The sequence below is a fragment of the Acomys russatus genome, chromosome 9, assembly GCF_903995435.1.
Source record: "Acomys russatus chromosome 9, mAcoRus1.1, whole genome shotgun sequence".
NCBI classification, from domain to species: Eukaryota; Metazoa; Chordata; class Mammalia; order Rodentia; family Muridae; genus Acomys; species Acomys russatus.
Window position 1 is genome coordinate 40,482,929 of NC_067145.1, and position 19,802 is coordinate 40,502,730.

At 42.8% G+C, this 19,802-nt stretch overlaps 1 protein-coding gene across 5 annotated transcripts in view; it reads right to left on the bottom strand.

Annotated features, from left to right (window-relative positions):
* Arhgap12 (Rho GTPase activating protein 12) overlaps positions 1–18,899 on the bottom strand; it is a 100,860-nt gene extending 81,961 nt beyond the window's left edge. For 4 of the 5 annotated variants that reach the window (XM_051151180.1, XM_051151179.1, XM_051151178.1 and 1 more), the window contains exon 1: positions 18,733–18,899. The gene's annotated coding sequence lies outside the window, so the exon portion shown is untranslated. The remainder of the gene's footprint in view (positions 1–18,732) is intronic. The other variant, XM_051151177.1, reaches the window with a different exon arrangement.
* Positions 18,900–19,802: the final 903 nt, after the last annotated feature.

Consider the following 19,802-nt stretch of genomic DNA (forward strand, 5'->3'; position numbering starts at 1 on the left):
CTGCTCCTCCAGAGTACCTGAGTTCAAAATAGCACCCACATTGGGTGGCTCAGATATCTGGAACTCCAACTCCAGGGGATCCAATGCCCTTTTCTGGTTTCCATGAACATACACAAATAACACACACAGACACATACACAAAAAAATTAATAACAACAACAACAACACAAGGGAATACTATTCAGCTGTTAAAAACAAGGACATTATGAAATTTGCATGCAAATGGATGGATCTAGAAAAGATCATCCTGAGTGAAGTCAGGATGTAAGCCAGACCCAAAGGACAGGCATGGTATGTACTCACTTATAAGCGGTTATTAGCTATATAGTACTGGATGACCACACTACAATCCACAGTCCTAAAGAAGCCAAGTAACAAGAAGGACCCTAGGGAGGATGCTTAATTCTCATTCAGAAGGGCAGAGAGAATAGACACTGGAAGCAGTTGAAGAGAGACAACAGGGCAGGAGCCTACTATAGAGGTCCTCTAAAAGACTCCACCCAGCAGGGGATCAAAGCACACTGTTGAGATTCACAGTCAAGCTTTGAGTGGAGTACAGGGAGTCTTATGGAAGAGTAGAGAGGATAAAAGGACCTGGAAGGGACAGGAGCTCCACAGGAAGACCAACAGAGCTAACAAATATGGGCCAGGTAGGCACCAAACAAGGATCATGCATGGAGAGGACCTAGATCCCCTGCTTAGATGCAGCTGATGGGCAGCTCAGCTACTACAGGTATCCTAGTAAGAGGAGCAGGGGCCATCTCTGCCATGGACTCTAATGCCTGCTCTTCGATCACTTCCCCCTAGAGAGGTGCCTTACCAGATCACAGACAAAGAGGATGAAGGCAGTCCAGATGAGACTTGATAAGCTGGGGTCAGTTGGTGGGGGAGGAGGGCCCCCCCTTCCCGAGGACTAGGGAGGGCATAAGGGGGGGTAGAGGGAAAAGGGGAAAGGGAGGGAGGGGTTGGGACTGGGAGGAGATGAGGGAGGGGGCTGCGATTGGCATGTAGAGTGAATAAACTTTTTAAAGTAAATTTAAATTTAAAAAATAATTCAATATCCTTAATCATCAGGGAAATGCAAATCAAAATGACTCTGGATTCTGTCTTCCATGCTTCAAAATGGTAAAATCAAAAACTCCAGAGACAAAATAATCATCATCATCATCCAGAGACAGCTCATGTTGGTGAGGATGTGGAGCAAGAACACTCCTTCATTTGTTGGTGGTAGTGCAAGCATGTATAACCACTTTGGAAATCAATCTGGCAATTTCTCAGAAAATCAGGATAGTTCTACCTCAAGACCCAGCTATACAACTCCTAAGCATATACTCAAAAGATACCATAAGGACCCTTGTTCAAGTATGTTAATAGAAGCTTTATTTGCAATAGCCAGAAACTGGAAACAGCCTAGATGTCCCTCAACTAAAGAATATGGCACATTTATACAATGAAATGGCTACTCCGCTATTAAAAACAAGGACATCATGAAATCTGCAGGCAAATGGAATTAGAAAACATCATCCCAAGTGCGGTAATTGAGACCAGAGAGACACACATGATATGTACTTAGTCATAAGTGATTATCAGACATAAACTACATGACAACCACTCTTTAATTCACAGACCCGAAGATGCTAATTTGTAACAAGGAGGACCTAAGGGAGGGTGCTTGAATGCCACTGAGAAGGGAAGTAAATAGACATTGGGGGTGGAGGGAGTGAGGAAACTGGATGAGAGTGGGTAGGGGAACAGGATGAGTCAAGTGTGGTGTGAGCTGAGGGAAAGAGGACTGGGATGGGGGCATCTCTGGGACGAACTAGAACCTTAGGACATAGGAAACTCTCGGGAATCTATATGGGTGACCCTAGCAAAGACTCCTAGCAATGGGGGACAAGGAACTTAAAACAGCCACCTCCTGTAATCAGCCAAAACTTTCCACTGAGGAATGGGGACACCAACACATCCACAAAAGCTTCTACCTGCAATTTGTCCTGTCTACAAGACGTGCAGGGATAAAGATGAAACAGAAATTGAGGGCATAACCAACTAATGACTGGCCCAACTTGAGATCCATACCATGAGAGAGAGCGCACCCCTGACACTATTAATGATATTCTCCTATACTTGCAGACAGAAACCTAGCATAACTGTCCTCTAAGAGGTGTCACCTAGCAGCTGATGGAAACAAATGCAGAGACCCACAGCCAAACATTAGGTGGAGCTTGGGGAATCTTGTATAAGGGGAGAAGGGGGTGACTAAAGAAGCCAAAGGGGTCAAGGATACAACAGGAAAACCCACAAAAATCATCCTGGTCTCACAGAAGCGCACAAAGACTGAACTGATAAATAGGGAACCTACAAGGACCAGAACTAGGCCTTTACCATTATGTAACAGAGATGCAGCTTGGTCTTCATGTGGGACCTCTAACAACTGGAGCAGGGGCTGTCTCTGACTCTTTTGCCAGCCTTCACACCCTTTTTCCATAACTGAGCTGTCTTGTCTAGGCTCAATAGGAGAAGGTGCACCTAGTCCTACTGCAATTTGATATGCCAAGATGGGTTGGTACACATGGGGGGCCTCACCTTCTCTAAGGAGAAATGGATGGGGGCATGGTAGATAGGAGGTTAGAGGGAGGGACTAGGAGGAGAGGAGAGAGGAAATCTGCGCTCAGGATGTAAAGTTAATTAATTAAAATTTAAAAAAAAACACTTTTTTAAAAAGTTGATAATGAATCATAGTCATGTGCAATGCAAACACCAGATGTATACTATAAATACATCAGTGGTCCCTAAGATGTCAACAAAGCTGACAAATGCTGTTATAGTATCCTAACATCCTAGAGTAACACATTACTCATGTTTGTGGTAATGTTGATGTACAGACACCTACTAAGCTGCGTAATACAAACTACTATATGCAGAGCGTAGTACTTACTGATAATGACTGTTACAGTTGTGTTTTATGCTAATTTTAACGACAGTTTAGAAATTATCATACATGTATTTGGGTTTTTTTAAAGTTCCTACAGCAATATGCCATGTGATGTTGGCAGCACCATCAAAAATCTTATGTTTACCACATCACCCACTGCATCAAGAGATCACATGAGGTAAGTAAGCATCCAGGTCCAACAATGAAGGAATCAGCCAAATACAGATTCTCACAATTTCACTGGTACATGAAGCATAACTACACTTTATCCTTGAATGACTTGGCTTTTCTTTTTTTCCATGGAAGTATAAAACAAGAAGTACTTTTGAAGATAGAGATGAGTAAGAAACACGCAGTTACTTTTCACAAGAGTACTGTAGCTTAGAACCATGAAGACTGGTCAGACAGTGTTGGATTCCATGCTCCTGCTACTGTAGAGTGGATATGGCACTGGAGAATAGCAATGTTATCCACCAGCCCATGCTCCCTCTTTACTGCCACGCCTTTTGGCTGCACCTACCCTATTGACTACAAATACAAAGACAAGAATGCAGGAACAGTTAGGGAGGAAAAGGATTACACAAGGGAGCCAATTTCACTAGTTCAACATGAAACATCCAATCTATAGTTTTAAATAGACAATGAGATGTGGCTCCCCACGGCAAATGTGGTAGTTAAATGATATAATCTATATAAAAAGGTAGTCACATACTAAGGTGGATGAAATGAGCAAGAAGACACATGGAAATGAACAGAAGCTACAGATAAGTTATCACTCAAAACAGAGGTAAGAGGTGGGGAATCAAACTGGAATGCCCAAAGATAATTGTTAAAAATCATAAACATCTAGAAAGCCACATAGCAAACCTTCACTACAAATAATTCTTTAAAAAAAAAAAAAAGATCAGATAAAATTTAAATTCTTATTATAAAGTATACATTGAAAGATTAAGAGATTCATGGGATAACTATTAAGAACAGATCTAAATGAAAATTATATACAACTGTGTGAATCGTTTATTCGATTTCATTTAAGAGCAAGCTATATTAAAATGAAGGCTTACTTTGACTTAGATTTGTTTCTTCTTTTTCTCCTTACATTAGGTCAAAAGCTGTTTATTCTGATAACTTTACATAGGATTTTGCTTACTTAACTAGAGAAATCTCTCACCAGAACACTCCTGAAATGGAATCTATTCAGTACTTATCACCACATGCCTCTGTCCATATTCATCCCAAACAGAAATTGCTAACCATGCAATCCAGAACATTCAGTTTTGCATATGTACTGTTTTGAGCTCCTCCCTTGCTTCTCTCAGCAATTTTATAAACATCCACGTACGACTCAAAGGCCTCTTGCCGTTCTTCTTCCTGTTGTTGCAATCACTTCTTCCTTATGTTTCAGCAAACACACACACACACACACACACACACACACACACACACACTTTTGTATGTATGGGGAGGAGTGAGGAAAGGGGAAGGGTGTGTGTGTGTGTGTTTGTGTGTGTGTGTGTGTGTGTGTTTTCTCTCAGGTTTCATCTACCTTGCTATTTTGTTTTGTTTGGTTTTGAGACAGTGTCTCACTAAGTAGCTCTGACTGTCTTGGAACTTGCTATGTAGACCAGAGATCCTCCTCCCTTTGCCTAGGATGAAAGATGTGAACCACCACACCAGGCTTTGTTTTATTTTTTGAGACAGGGTCTCTCACCAGTCTGGAATGCACCACTTAGTCCAGGCTGGCTGACTAGCAAGCCTCTAGGATGCACCTCATCTCCATCTCCCCAGGGCTGGATTATGATTATTTGCCACTATACCTGGCTTTTTATGTGAGTTATGTGGCCCCAACTCAGGTTTCCCAACTGAACCATGAGATGAAGCCTGTCACACCTACTAGTGCTCTATCCTCTACTCAGACTCAGTATTTTCTGTCATGCTACTTTATCATCTGATAACCTTTTTCCCATCTGTTAATTTTTTTCTAATTGTTTTTCTCATGTAAATTACTAAGAAGCCTATCACAAATTATACAGCTCAGCAAATGTTACCTTCCTCCCCCAGGGCATCTGCTTTAATCAATGATATCTTACTAGATATGTCCAAAACAGAATAAACAAGAAAATAAAATCTTTTTAATTTTCTAAAAGATTTATTTATTATTTATTATTTATTAAATATACAATGTTTTGCCTGAATGTACACCTGCATGCTAGAAGAGGGGACCAGATTTCATAATAGTTGGTTGTGAGCCACTATGTGGTTGCTGGGAATTGAACTCAGGACCTTTGGAAGAACAGGCAGTGCTCTTAACCTCTGAGCAATCTCTCCAGCCCTAAATTTTTATTTTTTAAATAATTTATTCAGATTACATCCTGATTGTTATCCTCTCACTTGTATCTTCCCATTCCCGCCTCCCTCCCTGTTCACCCTATTCCCCATCCCCTAGGTCTGAGACTGAAGGGGACATCCTCCCCACCATATGATCTCATCCTGGTAGCCTGCTTCCCCTTCCTCTGAGTGCCAGCAGGCCTCCCCATCAAGAGAAAGTGATCAAATGGGGGTAGAGGGAATTAGATTTCATGTCAGAGGCAGTCCTGCTTTCCCCACAACCATGGAGAATGAGCTATCCATTGGCTGGATCTGAATAGGGGTATAGGTTTACTGCATGCATTGTAAGAGAAACAAAAACTTAATGTGCCCATAATTAAGAGGTTTATAATTTAAGACTAATCCAGATATGCCTGACACATGCAGTAATTCTGATACTCTAGTACTTAGAAAAATAAAATGCTAATATGCCTCAAGCATGCAAATATTAAGCAATCTAAAAATATCATCACAGCTGAATCATTAATCCTTGGCACTTTGTTCTCCACATTTTTAAATATTGCATAAGAGAAGAAGAAGGAGGAAGAGGAGAAGAAGAAGGAGAAAAAGATGATGATGATGTGGAGGTTATAGCTCAGTAGTAGAATATTTCTCTAATATGTGAGACACCGAAACAAAACAAAAAAACCTAAAAAAAAATGAATAAAATAACTGGAGATGGGGAGTAAGCAGAGGTGGGTGGGGATAAGAAAGGGAATAAGTGTGACTAGAATATATTACATGCATGTACAAAATTGTCGAAGAATAAATCAATTCTTCATTTCTTTGAAAAAAAACTGGAAGTTAAGCATGGTGGCACATGCCTTTAATCCCAGCACAGGGAGGTGGTGGCAGGCAGATCATTGTGAGTTCAAGGCCAACCTGATCTACAAAGCGAGTCTAGGACAGCCAAGACCACACAGAAAAATCCTGGCTCAAAAAAAAACAAAAACAACAACAACAACAACAAAAAGAATAAAATAACAATCCCTGAACAAGCACCTAATAAATAAAATTTAATGAGCAAAACAACAAAATCCACAAAGGTACCAGCAAAAGAAAGTGTTCCACCAGTTAGTTTTCTTTTTCTTTTTTCTTTTTTTTTCTTTTTCAAGACAGAGCTTCTCTGTGTAGCCTTGGCCATCCTAGACTCACTTTGTAGACCAGGCTGGCCTCGAACCTGCCTCTGCCTCCCAAATGCTGGGATTACAGGCATGCACCACCACACCTGGCCATAACTAGTTTTCTAAACTGTGCATTTATAAACATTAGCCAAGTTTTTTCTTAATGAATACTCCTGGCTTTGTAAAAATGAACAGATACACAATATAAAATGCTTCTCTGAATTGAAACAGGCAATATAAAGGAAAAGCAAATATCATAAACCAGTCTAACTGGAAAAAAAAAAAAAAAGCAAAAGTAGAACATAGGAAATAAGTTGATGGCTGTAAAGTGGTAAAGGAAGCAACAAAGGAGAACCAGGGAAGAAAATGCAAAAGCAAGACTTAAATCTGAAACAAGTGAGGAATCAGCAAGAAGAATTTGAGAAATGAGCATAATTTTAACAAAAAGGAAATTGTAAACCAAGCTTTTAATGCCAGCACTAAAAAGTAAGAGGCAGGAGAACATCCAGGTTTAAGGGCAGCCTGGTCTACACAGTGAAAGTCAGGCATGGTCAGTCCCTGTCTCAAAAAAGAAAAAACTTTTTAATTAAAATTTTAAAAAAGAGAATTTGCAAGGGGTATCTGGAGTTCCATGTGCCATGAAAGATAGAAACAGGGTCATCTCAATGAATTTGTCTTGAATATAGTTCACAGGCTAGAGTTATGTTATAGTCACTGGTACCCAGCATGTGCAAGGTTTAGAGTATACACAAGGATATATGTTAACATACAACAAACTCATAATCCATAAGGGAGAAAAAATTGGACTTTACTAAAATTAAAAACTTCTTCAAACCAGCATGCTGAAGAAGCAGCTGCAATTCCATTTTTATTGCAGTTCTATTTACAACAGCCAAGAAATGGAATCAACCTGTTTCCACCAACAGAAGAATGACAAAACTGTGCTATATACACAATAAAGTAGCTGACCATAAAAAAGGATAGAGTCCTGTCATTTCTGACATGACTAGAACTCACAGGACTTATGTAAGTCAGAAATAAAAAGGGCAAACCCTACATGACGACACTTACGTAAGGGCCTGGGGAAGCCAGAAAGCAGGATGGGGACAGCCTCTAGAGCAGCGGCTCTCAGCCTTCCTAACGCTGCGACCCTCTAACACAGGTCCTCATGTGGGAGTGACCCCAACCCAACGATAGAGCATTTTGTTGCTAGTTCATAACTATAATTTTGCTTATGAATGCCTTATAAATTTGCTTATAACTATCTATTATGTAACCCTCCAAATGAGTTGTGACTCACAGATTGATAACCACTGTTCTAGAGCCCACATGGTGGAAGAACAACCCACCTCCAACCTCTCCATGTGCTCCAGGGCACATGTCCCACCCCAACACACAACATCTAACAATCAGCAGTGCTTGGCACCGTTGGAGAAATGTAAACAGTGGGGAAAACATGTGAGAGCTCCTCAAAAATAAAGTTGCTATCATCGAAAATTCCCAGTGTGTATAAGAAGAACTGAGAACAGTAACTCAGATACTTGTACACAAACACGCACAGCGGCATGATTTAGAGTAGCCAGCGTGCACATAACCAAATACCCACAACCACCAGAGAAGGTAAGATGTAGTTTACACCCTCAATGAATGAGTACTCAGTCTTATTTCTTTTTTAAGTGTTTCACACGGTACAATGAGGATTCACTTTGAAGATGCCATGCCCAGTAAAGAGCCTACCTCAACATGCACACATACACAGGCACACATATGTAACGTACCCAAAGTGAATAGTAAAACTAATCTCAAAAAGAACTCACGGATGAAATGGTTCCACTGGTGAATTTATTCAAAATGAAAACGAAAATCACATTTCTGCAAAAATCTTCATGAAAAAAAAAAAAATCAATGTGAAAAGATCTCAACTCCTTCTATGAAGTTAGCATTATATTTACAGCAACATAAAAACACTGAAACAGGGAGGAAAAAAATACTGCTAACCAGTATCATTCTAGAATATAGATTCAAAAATTGCTAATCCAACTGTAGCAAACTGGATCCCCTTATTCCATCTTTTCATGTAGCTCAGACTAGCCTTCAATTCCCTATGCCTACTGACCTCAAACTCAAACTCTTAATCTAGCTGACACCAAGTTACGTCATTCAGGCCCGCACCATCATGCTTACCTTCCAAGAATAGTTTCAAAGTATAATGTATCAAGTCCAAGAATAGTATAAAGTTGAACATTAAAAAAAAAAAAAAATCAGTCGATTCTGGCTGGAGAAATACCTCAGAAGTTAAGAGCACCACACCAGCTCTTCTTTCAGAGAATCCAGGTTAAATTCCCAGCACCTACATGGTGGCTCATGACCATTTAACTCCATTTCCATAGCATCCCAAAGCACAGGGCACTCAAATGGTATCCAGCCATACATACAGGCAAAACACCCACATTTAATAAAATAATAAAAAGTTAAAAATACATCTATTTAAAGCCAGGCATGGTGGGGCACACCTTTAATCCCAGCACCAAGGAGACAGAGGAAGAAGGTTCTCTGTATTGCAGCCAGCATGATCTATACAATGAGTAGATCAGGCCATGTCTCAATGAAAGGGGGCCAGAGGGAGGAGAGAGGAGAGAGAGAAATATACTACCCTGATATGGGGTGTTCATAATGGGGATGTTCCACCATGTGGGGCCTAAGGATCTAGCACAGGTTGTCAGGCTCGAAAGCCAACACCTTTACCTGCTGAGTCATATCCAAACATTATCAATAAACAGTAAATTCAACATTCATATAGCTTTTTTGTTTGTTTTTCAAGACAGGGTTTCTTTGTGTAGCCTTGGCTGTCCTGGAACTAGCTCGGTAGACCAGGCTGGCCCTGATCCTCCTGCCTCTGCCTCCTGAGTGTTGGGATTAAAGGTGTGCGCCACCACTGCCCTGCTTCATATACCATTCTTATATCATATACTTCTTTTTTTTTTGTTTTGTTTTTTTGTTTTTTTGGGTTTTTTTGTTGTTGTTGGTTTTTTTTGTTTTGTTTTGTTTTTTCTCAAGACAGGGTTTCTCTGTGTAGCCTTGGCTGTCCTGGACTTGCTTTGTAGACCAGGCTGGCCTCAAACTCACAGCGATCTGCCTGCCTTTGCCTCCCGAGTGCTGGGATTAAAGGTGTGCGCCACCACTGCCCGGCTATATCATATACTTCTTAGAAAACAAAATTAATCACAGACTTTAAAAAGCTTTTAATGGGAAAGATATTACTGTTTATTAGTTTGACAAAGGTTTGTTTTGCTTTTTTTGGTGGGTTTCTGAGACAGGGTCTCACCTTGTAGCCCTGGCTGGTCTCAAACTCACCATCCTTAGCCTCTCAAATACTAGAATTACAGGAATATACAATCACAGTCAGCTTCATCAATGGTTCCTTCGAATGAACAAAAAAAGCAAAAATTCAAATTGGATTTCACCCATTAAAAATCTTTTGTCAGAGCTCCCTGGAGTTCCTTAGCATGTGACAACAACTATGGCAACAAAGGCAGGAGTTAGGGAGATGCTAACTACCCTCAAAACTAGCCATGTCTGCTTTGTGCTATGTGAAGTAATAAGCTTTACTTCTTGTCTGGTGTGTCACTGAGACTATCTGTAACTCAACCCTTGCAGCATCCAGCCACCTTACCTACAGGATGTCCCACTTCCATAGCCAGACATCACAGGTACAGAAATTAAAAGACCTCTCTCCTTATTTTACTTTATAACTCACCTATGTTGGACTTCTATTGTACTAATTTAATTTCCAATGGCAAAATGCCTCCAACAAACAGATGGTTTTACTATAGTGACTGTAGAGACTTCCCATTGCACATTTAAGAAAAAAAAGGGGGGGGCTGGAGAGATGGCTTGGTAGTTAAGAGCACTGTCTGCTCTTCCAAGGGACCTGGGTTCAATTCCCAGCACTCACATGACAGCTCACAATTGTCTGTAATTCCAGTTCCAAGGGATCTAATGGCCTAAACCAATACAAATAAAGCAAAATTAAATAAATTATTTTTTTTTTTTATGAAGAAGAAAAGCCAGGTGTGGTGATGCGCGCCTTTAATCCTAGCACTTGGGAGGCAGAGGCAGGTGGATCGCTGTGAGTTCAAGGCCAACCTGGTCTACAAAGTAAGTCCAGGACAGCCAAGACTACATAGAGAGATCCTATCTCGAAAAAACAAAAAGAAGAAGGAGGAGGAGGAGGAGGAAAGACACCACTGAAAATTTGATTAGGAAAGCTACAGATTTCTGAAAACATTTAAACAAAGAACTCTTCACCTAGAAAATATGGAGTTTACAAGTTAATGAGAAGAAAACTCAACTTAATCCCAGCACTCAAGAGGGACAGGCAGTGACAGGCAGATCTCTGTGTTTAAAGCCAGTGTGGACGACATAGTGGAGTTTCTAAGCCACCCAGAGCTGCACAGTGAGACTATCTTAAAAGGGAAAAAAAAAAAAAAAAAAAAAAAAAAAAAAAAGGCAGAAAGTTTTAACAGGCTTATACAAAGTTCTACAGAATAAGCTCCTGAACAGATAATCAACATCTTCAATCATCAAGAAAATGAAATTTAAAAAAAAAAAAATCAATGCTGCCAGGTGTGGTGGCACACATCTTTAATCCCAGGACTCGGAAGGCAGAGGCAGGCGGATCGCTGTGAGTTCAAGGACAGCCAAGACTACACAGAGAAACCCTGTCTCAAACCCCTCACCCCACCCCCGCCCAAAAAAGCTATGGCTAAGTCAAGTCATATTCATGTTTCTGGGATTATAAAACAGCTAGAACTCACACTGCTGGTAAGGATGTAAAAATGGTAAAAAGGAAAAAAAAAAAAGAGAGATGACTCAATTACATTTATCTAGTGCTTACAATTTTAACTATACCACATGACACAGATTCAACTTTTAGAAATTTACCAATGAAAAACAAGAGCAGAGTTTCCATTTATCAACAGCAGTTTTATCAACAGCTGGTTGCCCAACTACCAGTCAATAAGCATATGGACAGACTGCAGCATACCCACCTCAGGAATGTCATTCAAGCATAAAAAGGTGCCAGGAGTGGTGGCACACACCTTTAATTGCAGCATTCGGGAGGCAGAAGCAAGTGGATCACTTTGAGTTCGAGGGAAGGCTGGTGTAAAAACCAAGTTCAGGAAAGCTAAGGATACACAGAGAAACCCTGTCTCAAAAACCCAAAACAACAACAACAACATCATCGTCGTCGTCGTCATCATCATCAAAGGAATGAATTAATGCCACAACAAACTAGGTAAATATCAAATAATTTTACTGAGATAGCCCCAAAGCAGTGTGTGAGAGTCCATCTGCATAAAATTCTAGAAAATGTAAACTCATTTATAGTGCCAGGAAGCAGGTGAGTGATACCAGAGAACAAGGGAAACAAAGAGATTTGGGGTGAAGGAGTGAGTGGTAGGTGTGCTCAAAGTCTTGATAACGGTGATGCCTTCTGTATTAGAATTACCTACGACAACAATTGAGGCTGGGTACTTAGCTCATGGTTCTGGAGATAAAACGGTGTGGTGCTGGTGCTCATGCTGGCTAGGCTGTGAATAGAATGTGGCAAAAGCACATAACAAATAGCATCAGTGGTGAAGAACGGAGAAGGGAAAACCACAGAGCAAGAAGCCACATCATTGATAAGGAGGAGCCAGGCTTGCTCTCTTACCAATAACCTTCTCTCAAACTCTAGCTAGGTCCAAGGATAACTACTCCAAATTTTCCTGAAGGCAGAGCACTCAATAGCCTCATAATTTCCAGGCCTCACTCTCACTGGCTTGCCCAATCTTTCATCACTGCAACAAGATGTTATCATCTGCACGAGTCACACTCAAGAACTGTGTGGCTGATTTTTTTTTTTCTGACTATTCTTTATAACGGCGTAAGCTTGGGCCCTAAGTGTACCAGGTGAAGCCGAAGGTGGCATTCACCATCTCCTCCTTGGTGCGCAGCCCATACAACTGGCCGAGGAGGGGCGGCACCCATGGCATGGTGTGGAACACTGACTCTCCCACCTTCCAGTCAGGTATGTCTTTCATGATGATGGCCTCTTCTTCCAGGTCCTCCCGAAGTATCTGCAGGATTCTCTGGTCCTTCTCTGCCAGGAAGAGTGGCATGAGGACAATCCCGGCCTCCAAGTCCTCGATCTGCAGGCGCCTGCGCTCACGGTTCCACTTCATCATTCTCCAGTAGCTAAAGATCAGAGGCCCGATGCCCACAGCAAACAAGCTGTACCCTGACACTCCCCGGCGGGGTAGGTTCCAAGTCAAAGGGGCCATAGCTCCCAGATGGGGTCATGTCCTGCTTCACCTTTGATGCTGCCACACTTGTAAGACCCTGTGTGGCTGAATTTTTAATACCACAAACCCAAAAGCATCTTGCTTTAAGCTAGACTACAACTGGGCCACCTTCATAACCTATATTTTGTTTTGTTTGTTTTCAAGACAGGGTTTCTCTGTGTAGCCGCCCTGGATGTCCTAGAACTCACTCTGTAGATGAGACAGTACTCTAATTCAGAAATCCGCCTGCCTCTGCCTCTGCCTCTGCCTCTGCCTCTGCCTCTGCCTCTGCCTCTGCCTCTGCCTCTGCTTCTTTAGTGCTGGGATTAAAGGCATGCATCACCATGCTCACTTTCACACCGAATCTTTTTGGAGGCACATGGAGCCCAAGTTCAACACACCTGCAAGTTCCTGCCACACTGAGAACAAGCTCCAACACATAGACAAACTCAAATTATGTTCAAACTATATAGTGTGTTCACAGGTTTACAAATATTGCTAAGCTCATCAAATTGCACATTCTAAGTCAAACAACCAAACACTACTACTTGCTTTTTTTTTTAAGACAGGGTCTCATTGTGCAATCCTGGCTGGCTTAAACCTGTGTAGACCACTCTGGCTTGAACTCACACAGTTCCACCTTCCTCTGCTTCCTGAGTGCTAGGATAAAAGGGGTGTTCCACCACACCTGGCAAAAATGACTTTTTAAAAAGTATTCTTTAGGATAAGAACAGAAGCAACTGGAATCTACATTCACCGCTGTGAGAACACAAAATGACACATCTATTCTATAAAATAACTTGTCAGTAAGTGTATGCTTACTCTATAAGCTGGTAAACCCCTCCCCCCAAGAGATGCAGCAATGTCGGGCCACAAAAAGGCTTGTCAGTAAGCCACCAAATGCCTAAACAAGCTCTGGTGAACCCCTCTATAAGGTAGTAAACACAGAGCATGAAAGGTTTTTGAGAGAAGAGAAAAATAAATGCATACCAATGTATCTACTAGTTCCAAAAGCATGGTAGAGAGTATCCCATTAGTCACTGCTTGGCCAAAGATGCAAAAGTTGTGATAGAAAAAAAGAAATCATAGGGTTTGAAACAGCCTTCTGTGTTTCCTGTGTATCACTTAGAATGATACTTTGAAAGTGCATCTGTGTTATTATATGTATTTATTCATATGAGTTCATTAAGCATTAGTGTATTTCCAATGCATGTATATTACACGTCAATAAAAGCAAGTTTAAATTTGGGCAGAGGAGCATTATACATATAACCAGGGGCTTACTAAAAGTACAGGCGATTGCCCTGTTCATTAAGATTGGAGAAGCCCTGGAACACCAACAAGGCAGAGGGCCATCCAGACTGAAGTTCAACTATAAAGCAAATCAACTATGAACTGAAACTGCCCTCAATCAGCTCTACTAAAGCACCACAGCAATGGCTCAATCACTAGGTTCTAGCACAGTGAGACCAGTTAGTCAAAGAAAGTCAAACGAGAAAGATGGTGGCCTAATGGGTCTTCAACTGAAGGTGACTTAAAGTACAGTGAGTTTCAGTGTTACAATTATTCCTTCCCATTTATGAGTTGGTCTACAGAATAGAATATAGGTTAGTATATGTATACTATACCTTAATAAAAGTAAATTTTAAAAATGAAATGATACGTGAAAACACAATACTTCTCATCCAATTTTCAAAGATACCACTCTAACACTCTAAACTCTGTGTGGGAGAAGAGAAAAGGCACAAAACTTAAGATCAGAGGCCTAAGGTTTAAACCGAGGCTATGCTATTCTAGCTCCTTGGGTATCTTATCAGTTGGGGAAAAAGAAAGAAAGAAAGAAAGAAGACAGACAGACAGACTACAAACCTCAAAAGATCCTTGTCAAAGAGGAAAGAGGAAAAGACCTTTATAAACTAAAACATGATGCACAGTACCCATATTAATCACCATATAACCTAGGAAGCAAGTCATGAATAAAAAAACACAATAGAGTGAAGCTAGTCCCTGTTTCATCAGCTGTGTGATCTACATGATGGCAATGAGCCTCTCCAAGCCTGTTTCTAGATGTACATCTAGCTGCTTAGTAACACGTACCACATTTTGAGAGAATTAAATGCAAAGGCACTTGGTACAGTAAGTCCTTCCTAAATTTTATCTCCTCTGGCAAAAATACTTAATACCAGATTCCATTCTGCCATCCAAGCTGCAGAAGGGCAAGTCATTAGTGACTCAGAGCACTAATTCTCATACTTGGAGCAATGGAATCATCTGGGAAGGATCATCTTTTTTTTTTTTTTTTAAGCACATCTTATTTTAGAAGAGTTGAAGACATAGAATTAGGAATGGGACACAGCTACGGTACAGAGGCTGCCGAGCATGCACGAGGCTGCGTTCCATGCCAGCACAGCATCAACTGTGTGTGGTGGCAAACCTCTATGAGCCCAGCACTGGGGAGGTGGAAGCAAGAGGGTATTAAACTCAAGGTCATCCTTAGCTACATATCAAGTTCAAGGTCAGCCTGGACTACATAAAGCCTTGTTTTAAAAAGACCTACAGAATCACTACAAAAATAGTGCAGAAGGGTTCCCATGAGCCTGGGGCCCAATTTGCCTCATTAAATGTTACATTTGGCACACTTTCTTAGTCAATAAGTCAACATAAAAATCAACTGATGCATAATAATGTGCATACTTGGTTCAAATTTTCTTAGTTCTTCCCTACTGTCCCCACCTTTCTGCTCTAGGATCCATCCAACAGACATTCCATAACCATATCCTGCAAAAGTTTTTAAGCCATGAAGTACTGAGTCCCAGGTTTTAGAAATTTTAATGGCAGTATGAAACTGATGCCCCAAAATCTACACTTCAAAATCAACACACTGTTCTGCTATTCTGCAAACACATTTAGAACAGCGTATTCTGAGCTCAGACTGACCAGCCAAGCAAAGTGTCACACAACGTCAATCCCAGCACTCCTGAGGCAGAGGCAGGCCTGGTCTACATACACAGTGAGTTCCAGCCAGAGCTACATAATGAGACAAAACAAAACAAAGAAACAAAAATATTCTGGCTAACCAACAACAATATATAGTTTAACACAATAGCCACTACTGCCATATGACCACTGAAACATGGATGGAATAAACTAAGTGCTCTAAGTATAAGCTATACAATCTTTCAAAAAGTTAATCCAAACAATGAGAATAATTTTCACGTTAATTGTATGATAAAATATTTTTAATATGAGCCGGGCGTGGTGGCGCACGCCTTTAATCCCAGCACTCGGGAGGCAGAGGCAGGCGGATCGCTGTGAGTTCGAGGCCAGCCTGGTCTACAAAGTGAGTCCAGGATGGCCAAGGCTACACAGAGAAACCCTGTCTTGAATAAAAACAACAAAAAAAAATTTTTTTTAATATGCTAGGTTAAATAGATTTATGCTTTGTAGTTTGTTCACTTGTTTTGTAACATGAGTACTAGAAATTAAGGTCACATGGTAGTGCGTTTCTTTTTAATACAACAGTTGCCAGTGGCCTACATGCAACAATACACATATAACCCGCAGGCTTATTAGAATGGCAGGTGACCCCCAATACTTTAAGAGAAGAGAAGCCATAGATTATCAACAGGAGTGAGGAGCTCCCAGATGAAGCATCAGCATTTGCTGGCTCACTTAAAATATAAAGCAAATCACCTACAAACTGCAACCACAGGACACTGACTGGGTCTATGAAAGCCACAAGGCAATGGCCCAATCACATGGTTCTAGCACAATTAGACCAGCTAACCAAAGACAAGTAGAGTCGCAAAGATGTTAGCCCATTATTAAGGTCCTCATTGAGGTGACTTAAAGTACAATGAATGAATCCCTGTGTTATAAAGATTTATTTCCACATCTGACTTATTCTACAGAAAAGAACATATTTGCAATTATAACTAATATTTATTGGGTTCTTGGTTTTACTAGAAAACACTCACATAGCATGCCAAGGCTCTGGGTTTGATTTCCAGTAGCACACACCCACAAGTAGGATTAAAACTGTTAAATACAAAAGTGTGATAAAAGTTTAATTTCCATTTTCTCTCATTGTTTATTACAGAATTGCAATGTCCATTTTCTCAGATAAATAATATTACTACTCATAGGCAGATTACTATCTCACTTTAGTCTACTCTTCAACGGGCATGGTAGGTGCACACCTTTAATCCCAGTACTGGGGGAAGGAGATCTCTGGCAGTTCAAAGCCAGACTGATCTACTTAGTGAGTTTCAGACCAACCAAAGCCACATAGCAAGGCCCTATCACAATAAAAATAGACATGTAAGCAAATAAATAAAAGTATTATCCTTATTCTCAGTAATGTCACTTGCACTTTGAGGATTTAAATTACTAAAGCTCATTTTTTAATCAGGCCATTTTTCAAAAGCACTGAATAAATATTTTCTAATACAAAAGCCATATAATTACAACTAATTAACTGTTCTGCAGCATTTACATATTTCTTTTCTACCTCACAACTGGTGTAGTGTATTAAAAAACTCAAAATATTGATAATTATATAAGCACAACTAATCTACACAAATGCTGTCACATCATGACTCAATGGGTAATCTCCAATCCCAATGGCTGATAAAGAACAGGAGTAAATACTAGGGACTACACACACACACACACACACACACACACACACACACACACACACACACGCTGGGCAGGGAGAGAAAGAATGTATATGAATTATGCTTTGTTTCCTAGGCAGAAAAACACCCCAGACAGATGGAAAGTTATGTGTGCCCTCTTGGCCTAACTCTGCGATGGCATGGCTTAAATCACACCTCCACGAACCCTTCCTGGGTATTGCTTCTTTGGGTTCTAGAAACTGTTCTGAAAGGCTTCCAATGCAATTTTAAAATAGAAAATAGTGCACCTGCAGCCAGTCTCAAAGCCGTGGAGAAATGGAAAGACGATCCATTCTAAGGTACACCCTTTTAGAGATCAGGTAAGCAAAACCGGACGTGAGGAAATAAACACCTCCAGGCCACCATTTCTCACCTTTTAAGTACAAAAGAGCTACTGCGATGGGCTAGATACCGAACAATTTCTCATTGCAACATTTTTAGTCTTTCAAGGTCTCTCTTTAAGTCGGACCAGCAGACTCTGAACCAGAACCCCGGTGACTCCTTGTTAATGCTCCTTCCTCCAGTGTACCTCCCTTTAGGAATGTGTGCCTGAACGGTCAATAAAATCTACTTCCGCGTGTCAACATGAGCCACACAAGGCCAACCTTGTAACCAGTGTTAAAACCCTTTACCCGTGGCACTTCACTTGGAATAGCATTCCAACTTTTTAAAAAAGGTATACTAGAAATTTTGCTTTCATCCTTGCAAAGCATTTTAAACTGCTGCTGCAGGAAGAGAGGAAAAAAAGAAAAGAAAAGAAAACATCACCCGCCTCTGAAACTGAAGGGCGTGCCTTCTCTCCCTAATGACCACCTTGTGGCCATTCTGTCTGCGAGGGTCTGCAGTAACTTAAGACACAACGTGTCAAGGGCAGCCTTTGCGGAAAGACAAAACAGGCGCCCAGACGGGAGGCGGGCAGCGCGCGGGCAGCGGGGTCTGTTGTCTCCCCGTGCCTCAAGGGCTCGGAAGAGATTCCTCGGAACAGAGCCGGGGGCAGCAGACGCGCTCCTCGGGGCTGAGGAGAGCGCGCCGTTCGCGTCCACCGTCCGCGCCGCGGCCCAGGTGTCAGGTGCGCCCAGGGCAGCTGCCGCGGGGGGCGGGCCGGCCCTCCCGCCCTCCCCGGGGCCCTGCTCCCGCAGGCAGGAAGCCGGGGAGCCCAGGCTGAGACCTAGGTCGTGTAAACCTGCTCGCCCCGTGGGCCAGGCGGCCGCCGCCCTCCCCGGCACAGCCTTCGGCGGGCAGAGCCCGCGCCCCGGAGCGCCTTTGTGCTTTCCGCGGGAACCCACGCCCGGCCTCCTTACCAAGGGCCGGAGACCTCGCGACGGGCAGCTCCCTCCTCATCCGGCGATGTGGTAGAGGACGGAGAGACCGCCTGAAAAGCGCTCGCTCGGTGGCCGCCACTGCCGGGCGTCCCCGCAGGCTGGTCTCTGAGGGAGGGTAAGTTCCAGGGCACGTCGGAGCGCGCTGGCGCGGGGGCGGGGCGGGCACTAAGCAGTGGGAGGGGCGTTTCTGTCACGTGATGAGAGAGGCGGGGCGGCCGCTGGGGAGGGCGGGGCGGAGAGAACCACGTGATGGTAGAGGGCGGGGCGGGGTGCTCGTGAGGGGCGGGGCGGGTGGCCCATGTGATGGGTGAGGGTGGGGCAGGTACTGTCGGTGGGCGGATAGTGGAAGCACGTGACAGGAGGGGCGGGGCAACAGGTCGCCCTAGTGAGGGGCCGGCGACCACGTGACGGCTGAAGTGGGCGGGGCGCCAAACCCCAGGCTGCAAAGGGCGCGCAGGGCGAGAGGGCCCCGGAATCGCAGATGGGCGGGGCAGGCTGGGCGGTGCGGAGGAGCTAGGGAGGGCGCGGAAGGCGGCGGCCGAGTGGGCGTCAACACTTTGTAAACATCTGTGGGAAGTGTTGGGAAAACGCTAGTGGGGGTAACCGGGGAAACGGAGAGCGCAAAGTGCTACGGCGGCAGGCGCATGCTATCTAGGGCTTAATGGCGCCCTAGGTCTCGGGTCCGCAGCCTGGCAAACCCCACTGAGAGTTGGCGAACGGGCTTCTGTTGGTACGAAATGCAACTCTGAGATTCTGAGCTGATTTCTAGGTCTGTGCGGAGCTAGTGGGGGCCCTGATCCTCGCGCAGAGTGCTGGACGGGCAGTACGCAGGAGCGTTATGCACTTTGATTCCGTAGGGCCTTCTGTGTGCAATCACTGTGGGCCACCCGGGTGTCACCGTCCAAAGTCAACCCAGGTTGCAGTGTGGCAGCGTGGCACCCGGAAGTCGCCTGCCTCCGTGAAGAGTAGTGATAATGAGAATCCTCAGAGGCCTGGCTTCTACCATTAATTGCCGCTTCACCCTCTGCACCTCCACTATCACGTGAATA